The sequence below is a fragment of the Orycteropus afer genome, unplaced genomic scaffold (assembly GCF_000298275.1).
Source record: "Orycteropus afer afer isolate SDZICR_OR568_19922 unplaced genomic scaffold, OryAfe1.0 scaffold00045, whole genome shotgun sequence".
Lineage (NCBI taxonomy): Eukaryota > Metazoa > Chordata > Mammalia > Tubulidentata > Orycteropodidae > Orycteropus > Orycteropus afer.
In genome coordinates, this window is record NW_006921632.1 from 3,559,490 (window position 1) to 3,569,750 (window position 10,261).

General features: G+C 37.9%; 1 pseudogene; it reads right to left on the minus strand.

The window, feature by feature from the left end:
* Positions 1-518: 518 nt before the first annotated feature.
* LOC103194534 lies at positions 519-1,492 on the minus strand (annotated as a pseudogene).
* Between the last annotated feature and the right edge of the window lie 8,769 nt (positions 1,493-10,261).

Sequence of the window (10,261 nt, forward strand, 5' to 3'; positions counted from 1 at the left end):
TAACTTTTTAAGGAAGCACTATATCATTTTCCCAGTGGTTGTACCATTTTTTACAGCTTCATCAGCAGTGTATGAAGGTTCCAGTCTCTTCATACTTTGAACAATATTTGTTCTTTTCTGTTTTTTTTTTTTTGAACTTTGTTATTAATGCTGGGGTGAGTTGATATCTCATTGTTTTTTTGATTTGCATCTCTTTCAATGCCTAATGATTGTGAGCATTTCTTCATGTGTTTGTTAGCTGCCTACCTAACTTTTGGTCAATTTGATCCCATATAGATAGATCATATAAGAGCATAGTGTTCAAGATGCAGACAATGTACCAAAGCCATACGGAAAGGACAGTGATGTTGGTAGAGACATCTGAACCAAACTTCTCCACCTCGGGAAAGCTCTGAATTTCTAAGACACCTTTCTGCTTTCATGTCCATATTTTTTCAGACTGTAGATCAGAATATTCTCTATGAGAGTGCTTGCAAAATATTGCAGGGGAATATGGAAATTCTCTTATTGTCAGCTCACTAGATATCTTGATATAATACACCCATCAACCTCTGTCTGTGGTCAGCTCCCTGAAAAATTTTTTTCAATATCCTTCTCATAGCTGCTTTCACTTCATTATTCTTCAGGCTGTAGATGAAAGGATTCATTAGGGGAGTGACCACACTGTACTGCACAGAGAAGATCAACTCCAGTGATGAACTTGAGGTTGGCATGATATAGCAAAGGACAGCTGAGCCATAAAACAGGAGCACTGCAATGATATGGGAGGGGCAGTGGAGAAGGCTTTGCTTCTACCTGTAGAGGACCTAATGCTGAGGATGGTGGAAACAATGAGGGTATATGAATAAACAATCACGACATAGGTTCCAAGTCCATGGATGAGAGTAGAGCAGAGCATAACAGTAAAATTGGTAGAGACATCAGAGCAGGACAGAGGGAAGAGTGAGGGCAATTCACAGCTGTAGTGGGGGATGGACTGATTCCCACAGAAGTCCAAGTTCATAGCAAGAAGGATGTTGATGAGTGGATCTAGAAAGCCCAGGACCCAGGAGACCCAAACCAGCCCGTTATGGAGCTGATTGCTCATCATCTGACCATAGAGCAGAGGGTAGAAGATGGCACCATAATGGTCATGGGCCATCATTGCTAGCAGGCAGGCTTCAGTGCCCCCAGAGTCTAACACAAGGAAGAGCTAAGTCAGACATTCCTCCATAGAGATGATTTTCTTCTGTGACAGAAGATTCTTCAGCAGCTTGGGCACTGCGGGAGAAGAGAAGCAAAAATTCAGGAAAGAAGAGTGACTCAGGAAGTAGTACATAGGTGTGTAAAGGTGAGAATATCCCCTGATGGCCAGCAATATCAATAGGTTCCCCATAAAGGTCAGAAGGTATATTACCAGGAACAACACAAAGAGCAGAGCCTGGGTGCAAGGGTCAGCAGACAGCCCGAGGAGGATGAACTCGATGATGGTACTATGATTTCCCACATCCATTTAGAGAAGCTGTTGTCTGTAAATAAAAATAGGAACAAACCTGTAACCTCTGTTCATTACATTCAGTTATCAGAAAGGAGATTTTCATTCCAAATTGCTTAGATTTCATTGATTCTTTAGATTTTTTTTTCTCCCCATGATGATATTCTACTTCAATCTTTATGCCTGGGTCAACTTCACCATGATACCACCTTATGGCTGTTATTCTATCTCAGAGATTGCTGAAGAAATTCACAAAATTTCCCATATCTGGACCATAGTTAATTTAGTTTGTTTCTTTGAAACTGTGCTCAACAACATTGTTTACCTTTTGTAGAATGGGTTGTTTGTAGAATGGGTTGTTCCAAAAATTGTCTTTTCTTCTCTGTCACTCAATCTCTTATCCCCATTCCAAACCTTCTTAATGTACATACTGTTAATGATATTATTTTGTCTTCCTTTAGTTTTTTTCACATGGCATTTTCCCATGTTAATTTCCTCTTTGAGACATGACTGAAAGGGGTAGCTGTAAGCATATGAATGCATGTGTTTTTCTCTGTGTGAATGTTTCTTTATGTTTATATGTTGGAGGGTGGCATAGAAGGAATAAAGGAGGAGAATGCTGAATCTGCTACATGAAAGGAAGATGGGGCAATCTACTTCCATAAAGATTGACCACCTCTGAAACCCAGTGGGGGTTGCTATGAGTCAGACTCAACTCGATGGCAGTGAGTTTGGTTTTTTGGCTTTTGGTTGCTGAATCCATTTTGAGGAATTGAAAATTGAGTGCCAGAGGTTATATAAATTGTCCAAATTGTCAATTTAAACAGTCAGGATTTGAATTCACTATGTAGAAGTCCAAGACAAGAGAGCTTTCCATCATAAGGTGCTATCCAACCAAGACTGGGCAATGAATGTTCTCCATCATAGGGCATCTATGGACTTTTATGATTGTCTGCACACTATCCTCTTGAGAGCCTTGATACTGAGGACAGACTAGTGAACTTGCCCCTAAGGACCTATGAAAATCTCTTTCCTTTATACTTAAGTCCTGGATGCTGCACAAGAGTGACATAAAATGTAAGAGAAGAAAGGAACATTCATAGCAGTTGAGCAGCAACATATATAAAGTTGTCTTCCTCTAAACACCTGATATAGCAGGCGACTTGTGAATATTTATTGTCTGAATAGTTGGACTTATAGAAAGAAAGGGGAAGAATAAATGAATTGAGAGTGGAATTATGAATGAAATAGATGAAATACAAAATGAAAGGAAGAATAGTCAAATGTACAGAATAAAAGAATGAATGATAGATGGTTGGATGAATGATTGAATATCATGGGTTTAAACAATTTTTCTGGTATAGTAAAAAATTGTCTAATGGGTGTAGAATACTTCCTCTGGTACAGGGATCTGGAAGGTGCTGGGTGGTGCACAAGAGAAGTCCTTTACCAGATCCTGCATAACTGTAAAAATCTGACTCCCTTCCCCTCAATACACACACTCTGTTTATTTCCCTTTCCCTTCCACTTCTCCATAGTACTGTATCTGTATCAAGCTTGTGAGTTGGGAGCATTTCTCCCAAAAAAGGTTAGCTCACAGTCTATACTATTCATTTCATTATTTTTCTTCACTCAACAAATACTTATTTGAATTCCATTATATGCACTTTCCTTCACTTGGCAAAATGTTCTAACTAGAAAATATTGAAGAACAAAATCACTGTCCTCAAAAATTATAATCCCATAGGAGTAGAAGAAAGAAACACACTACATACACCCTAAAACAAAATACCAGAGCAAAAGGGTGATTGACTGTGGGGGTAGATAGCTTACTTATTGTCAGATGATGGATTAGATCATACTGAAGAGGGAAAAAAACCAAACCAAACCAAATTGAGCCAAACCAGGAATTATTAGCAAACTTTTAAGAAGAGAAGTAGAAAGTCAAGATAGAGAGAAAAAAAAGCTTTGCAACCAGAGAAATCAGAGTTGGGATCATAATGTTAAATAATTTTGTAGAATACCCAAATATCTTTGTTTCGTTATTTGAAAAATCTGGATATAATGATTTTCCCTAAATTTTTTTCTGAAAATTTAAAACAAAAGCATTTAGGAGTGTACCGTGGAGAAGTGAAAAGGAAAGGAAAATTGTGTGTGTGTGTGTGTATGTAGGGATAGGGAGTCAGATCGTTGCAGGTGTACAGCATCTGCTAACAGACTTCACTTGTGCACCGCCCAGCACCTATCACATCCCTGCACCAGAGGAAGCATCCTACATTCACTAGTCAATTTTTGACTAGACCAGAAAAATAGACCTTTTTCTCTTTTCTAGCTTGAATACTGATATGGGTCTATACGTTCAGATCATAGCTTTTCATGAAACCTCATGACTAGAATGGTAACTCCTCACAGTCTCCTGACAAGTTCCTTTGACTTCTTGGTCTCTCCTGTATTCTTTAGCTTTTTTCTCATACCACAATGTCAGGAATTGATGTTGCCCAAAGGACATGCAATAACAAGTAGAATTCTTCAAAGCCAACCATTTCCCTAATATTGTCATTCTTATTGTTCTCCTACTGTTAATATTGAATATATACCCAACTTTCCAAACTATGGGACCTTCTTGGATGCAATTTACATCTCAGTTCTGCACAGTGGGCTAATTCAGCACAGATACCTCAAGTCAACTCAAATTAAGGAGTAAAGAAGAACACACTAATGGAAAATATTTATTTTAAGAAATCTTTCTTATTTCTACAGATGTCACATTTTGTTGGAAGCAAACAATTTCTCTGGCATCTACACTAGCAAAATAAATAAAAGTAAATTGAGGCGACTGTCTTAAAGAATATGAACATTTCTGTGTTTAGAATTTTCTGTGTGAAACAAGCAAACAGCTTCAATTCTTTCACATTTATTCTTTGTCCAACTTGTGCTTAGTTACCCATCCAAAGGGATCACAGTGTCTTCAATTCACACTGAAGTCTCACTGATGAGCCCTGAGTGGTTGGAGAAGAGATGCCCAGGCTCCTTACAGAGAGAAGAGGGATCAATGCAAAAGTTGGCTTAGGGTGATTCTCCTAATGGGAACCTGGGTTTACCACTTTTCATTGAATGGCAATACAAGAACACTTCTTAAACAGGCCCAACCTTTAGCTCTATTCAATCCCACTTTGTAGATCAGTATGATGTTGAATATAGGAGTTAAGAATCATTCCATTCTATCATTGGGGATTTATTCCATGAGAACAAGCGTATTTTGAAACATAGGTTAACACTTGAAATGAGTCATAGTATTAACACTTTTAGATCTAATGAATGATGATGATGGTGATGGTAATGAAGACAATGCTAGACTCCATTCTAAGCACTTAGCATATATTTATCTACTTATTTCTCATAAAACTCTTATGAGATAGTGGCCAATTTTATCCTTTTACTTTCTTAAAAACAAAACAAAAAACAGATGAGGAACTGGGGCAGGGAGTGGCTAGGAAATTTGCCCAAGGTCAAACAGGGAGCAAACTGTAGAGTTGGAATTTGAGTCCAGGAAGTTTGGAATGTATCTTATCATATCCTTCCCAAGGGGACAGGGAGCTGGGCAACATCCCTTAAGAAATAAAGATATAACATAGGGTTTTAACACTTTGTCATCCTCAAATGTATTTAATTTAAAAATGTTAGTTAATTTCACAGATTGTAGGACTGAGAAGGGGAAGATAGTAAGGTCCAGTGTTTCTATTGTGGAGAAGTCTATGTGACCAGTAATAGAGAAATTTGGATACTTAGAGATAATACAAATCCTGTGGGACCTGGTAGGCCCCTGGACAAAGAAGAAGGGGTAAAAGGCATGGAATAATAATATCGCAGAATTTAAATTTTTAAAAAATATTTCTTGGCTTCTGCTCTTCCCTTATGTGCTTTAGCACCTATGCTAGTTGGATCTGTTTTGAACATGAGAGAAGTTAGAAATAGCAGAAAAGTAAATTTCTTATGCTAGAGGTGGTTGGGTTCTAGAAAAGTTCAGGAATCTCCTATCTTCTCTGGTGCACTCTCCCCACTCTTCTCCTGCCTGTTACATTTCCAGTTGCTGTGCCCTCTTTTTCATTGTACTCCCAGAGTCTGGGCTAGTGCAGAATTTGAACCCAGAATGCATGAAATCCCTATTCCAAATGCCTAAAATAAGTCATCAAGACCAGAAAGATTTTCCCAGATAGTTTCTCAAAGTAGCTGAGCATATACATTCGACTATGTGAAAATCTGCCTAGAATTGGGGTTTAAGTCTCCAGCACACAGATGTCTATAAGAAGAACCAGGGTGAAAAGACATACCTTGGAAAGCTGGAAAAAGAAGATCTCACAAGAAGGAAAAGAAGTGTCCAGGATAGCAAGAATAATGAGAGGGAAAAGTTCACAGCAACTACAGAGAGCATTACCTACTAAATTCCTGACTTTTTAGCGCTCAGATGACTTCCTGCTGCTTTGATTCCTGGGACTAAGAAGTGTCTACATTCATGAAAAAGCAGTAGCTTTATGACCTAACTACAAGAACTGCAGATCATGTTTTCCTTAGTGAGATATTACAGTAAGGGCATGAAAAGTGGTTATTCCAGAGCTAGCTTCTCTTAAAGGTAGTCGTTTCAGAACACACAACCTCTGGGTTCTGGATTGGCTCTGCCTTTTGTTCCCACAAGCTACGTGGAAAAACTTCCAAATCCTCAATGAAAGGTTTGAGGAGCTTGTCTTTGGTTATTTCAGGCCCATTCAGAAGGCCACCCCTTTATTTAGTGTATGCTCTTATTCTAAACTTTATTCTAGGAGAATCTGTGAATTGAGTGGTTCTTAGATATAACCTTTCAGAAGAGCAGGTATAGATTAGAACATCAGAAATTGGCTGGCTGAGCCTGGCAGTCCAGGAGCCAGAGAGATACTATCCTTCGTTCCCTGGAGTCACAGCCTGAAGCTCAACTTTAGTCATTAACAGAACAAGCTGAAACTTGTAGGCCCTCAGGGGATTCTGTTTAGTATGAGCTTTTGGAACTTCTGGCTTGGAGCTATGACTTTAGGTGAGAACTCTAGGGTGTCTAGCAGGCTTTGATAAAAGGGCAAAATGGTAGAAACAACCTTTGGTCTATATATTGCCTTTGGGAAATCACAGGGAATGTGTGCACTGATCTTTGCCTGACGTTCAGGTTATTTTCCTTTGCTTACATGTTTTGATTTTATAAACATCTCTTGGATAAGTATTTTAGTGTCAAGTGAGTCAGAGATAGAAGTTTTCAGGGAAACAGTGGATTGCAGCTCATGAGAACAAGGCAAAAGATGATGGTAAGTAAGGACTGAGTGGTCGGTCAATAGTGATAAATGCCATGGTTTGATCCAAAGGATTAGAACTGAAAAATACTAATTGGGTTTTGAATTTGAGTCTTATTGTTGTCAGCAGGAACTCTGGTGGTGCAGTGGTTAAAGTGCTTGGCTGCTAACCACATGGTTGGTAGTTCAAACCCACCAGCTGTCCTTGGGAGAGAAATGTGGCAGTCTGCTTCTGTAAAGATTTACAATCTTGGAAACTCTCGGGACAGTTCTGCTCTGTCCTATAGGGTGGCTATGAGTCAGAATCAGCTTGTGGCAGTGGGTTTTGGGTTTGTTTTTGGGTTGTCGTCAATAAGAAATAGTGAGGGCGTTAGACATATTGAAGATTTAGTTGTGAATTAATACTGACAAACTGGCATGATTTTAAAATTTAGAAAGTAATGAAACCAGAGCAAAAATAAACTAATAGCCAATATTTATTAATTACTTACCAAATGCCAAGAACTGTTCTACAGATAGTATATCTAATTTAACTAATTCCCCACAACTCTTATGAATTAGAATGACTTATTGGTAGTGTAGTGCCTAAGGCAGTTGACTGCTAACCAGAAAGCTGGTGGTTCAAACCCACTAGCCACTCCTCAGAAGGAAGATGGGGCAATCTACTTCCGTAGTGATAGCACCTTGGAAACCCAAGGAGGGGTAGCTATGAGTCGGGTCCGACTTGATGGCACATAACAGCACACAGCACTATCCATCCTCATTTTACAGATGAGGAAACTAAACCACAGAAATGTGAAACATCTGGTCCAAATTCACAATTAATAAGTGGTGGAGGTCAGAATTCAATTCAAATCATGAGACTTTAAAATCTGCTCCCCCCCACACACCTCACTGTGACCTTGGGGAGCTCTGGTGGCACATTGCCTAAGGCACTTGACTGCTAACCAGAAGGCTGGTGGCTCAAACCCACCAGCTACTCCTCAGAAGGAAGATTGGGCAGTCTACTTCTGTAGTGATACTGCCTCGGAAACCCAAGGAGGGGTCTCTATGAGTCGGGTCTGACTTCACGCACAAAACAACAACAACAACAACACTGTGACCTCAAATGGAGATGTGAGTTGAGGCTATGTAATTGGTATGTTTTTAGCCTGAAAAATAACTGGATATACTGCAGAAAGGGAGAGGAAGTGACAGAACAAAATCTGATGCTCTGATAGAAAGCCGTGCTCCTGCTCTGGATGACTTCCTTGGGCAAGTAGGAGGCTGCATTAGACACTAAGGTCTCATGTCATAATTTATACCATAATAAACAGAAAAATTGTGTGTGTATGAGTGTGTGTACGTGTGTGTGTCTACTTAGATTCTGACATATCTGGCATTATGCCAGTAACGACTGACAACAATTAACTGATTTTCAAAGATATCTGAAGATAATATTAATGTAAAGTTGCAAGTGTAGTTTAATTTTGTTGTTTGATACAAGTCAGAAATTTGATGATTTGTGATATATAATTGGGGTGTTTGATCTTTGCTCAATTAAATTGTTCCCAAGGACCAATCATTGACTCATCAATCACTGAATTTTTTCCTTACTGGCTATTAGAACATTTAAACCATTGCATTTGAATTTTATCTGTACTGAATAAAATCAAGTACTAGTTCTCTGTGAAAGAAAACTATAAGAAAAAGGTCTAAATCCATTACATATGGAATGCCCATGAATGTGAAAATCAACAGAAGTGGAAAAGGGGGAAAAGTTTGCTACAACTATACTTCTCAAATTTTCTATAAATGTTTACATTTTTTAAATCCACATTTATGTCTCTTTATCTATGCCTTTGTGAAGGTGTGCCTCTAATTCCAAAAATTGTGTTGTAGCTAAGTAAGTTTTATATTTGAATAAATAGAAAAATAGGTATGAAAAATTAGCAGTATTTAGTATATTGAGTCTTTTCCCACTACATAGCTAGAAGTTACAAACTAGCCAAAAGAAAAGAAAAGAAAAACGAACAACAGTATTAAGTACTTGAGTACCCTACAAAAGTAATATTAACTAATGGTAAATGGGTAGCTATGGACAATACAAGGATCTATGGAAATGTGAGTACCATCATTTAAAGAAAAGACTGCACCCTATGAGCCAGAAGACAGCACACCATTAGCCCAGGAATTTGGGCTAATCTGTGGAGGAACAGATTTTAAAATGCTTAATTCTTTACCTAATAATAACATTAATTATCATTGATTGCACTTGCCACTTACCAGAAGACTAATGATACTGAGTATTTTTATGTGCTTATCTGTTATTTTTGAAAGGGTAATTAAGAACAAATAAAGGTACAAAGGAATAAAATTATGAAAGAACAGAAATATAAAAGGAATAATAACTGCAGACATGGATGAATTTAAGAAATCAATAAGGAAATACTATTAGAATTTGATGCTAATAAAATTGTAAACTGAGATGAAATTAAAAAATTCCTAGAAAATATATAACTTATGTAAACTAACTCAAGAAGAAATAGAAAGCCTGGACAGAACAAGTTATTAAAGAAATTATTGCAGTAATTAAAATTTTTTTCTATTGTGAAAACTTCAGGCCTAAATTGTTTTGATAGATGAGTCCTATCAAACTTTATCAGATTATTTTAATCTTAAATAACTCTATGAGAGAATGGCAAAGGAGAGACTACTACTAGACTTATTCTATGAGGCCAGTATAACTTTATAACCAAACCAGACAGTGATCAAATATGAGAGGATATTGACAGGCCTGTTTTACTCTTAAAAACAAAATTTAAGATAATACATAAAATTATTGAAAGTATTGACGAAATGTATAACTTCTAAGAGAGTAGCCAGAAAGAGGAAGGAGACCAAAACTAGATATAATTATTGGTAAATTTTAGTTCTTAGGCAAATCAGCTGCAATGTGTGTAAGAGCAAAGTCATTTTGAAGACTGAAGACCCAAGCTATGGTATTTTCAATAGCCTCATATGCATGTAAAAGCTGAAAATTGAATAAGGAAGACCACGTTTCAATTGTGGTGTTGGGGAAGCATGCTGAAAATACCATAAACTGCCAGAAGAACAAGCAAACTTGGAAAAGGTACAAGCTGGAATGCTCCTTAGAAGTGAGAATGGCCAGTGTTCATCTCATGTACTTTGGCCATGTTGTCAGAAGGGAGCAGTCCCTGGAGAAGGATATCATACTTGGGAAAGTGGAGGATCAGCAAAAAAGGGGAAGACCTTCAACAAGATGTATTGTCACAATGGCTGCAATGATGGGCTCAAGCAGAGCAAAGATTGTGAGGATGATGTTAGACCAGGCAATGTTTTGTTCTGTTGCACATAGAGTCAATAAGAGTCAGAACCCCTTGATGGCACTTAACAACAACAACAACAACAACAACAACAATATAACGACAGTTCTTAGGTTGGGTGATGGGGTCACAAGTGTTTATTATACCTT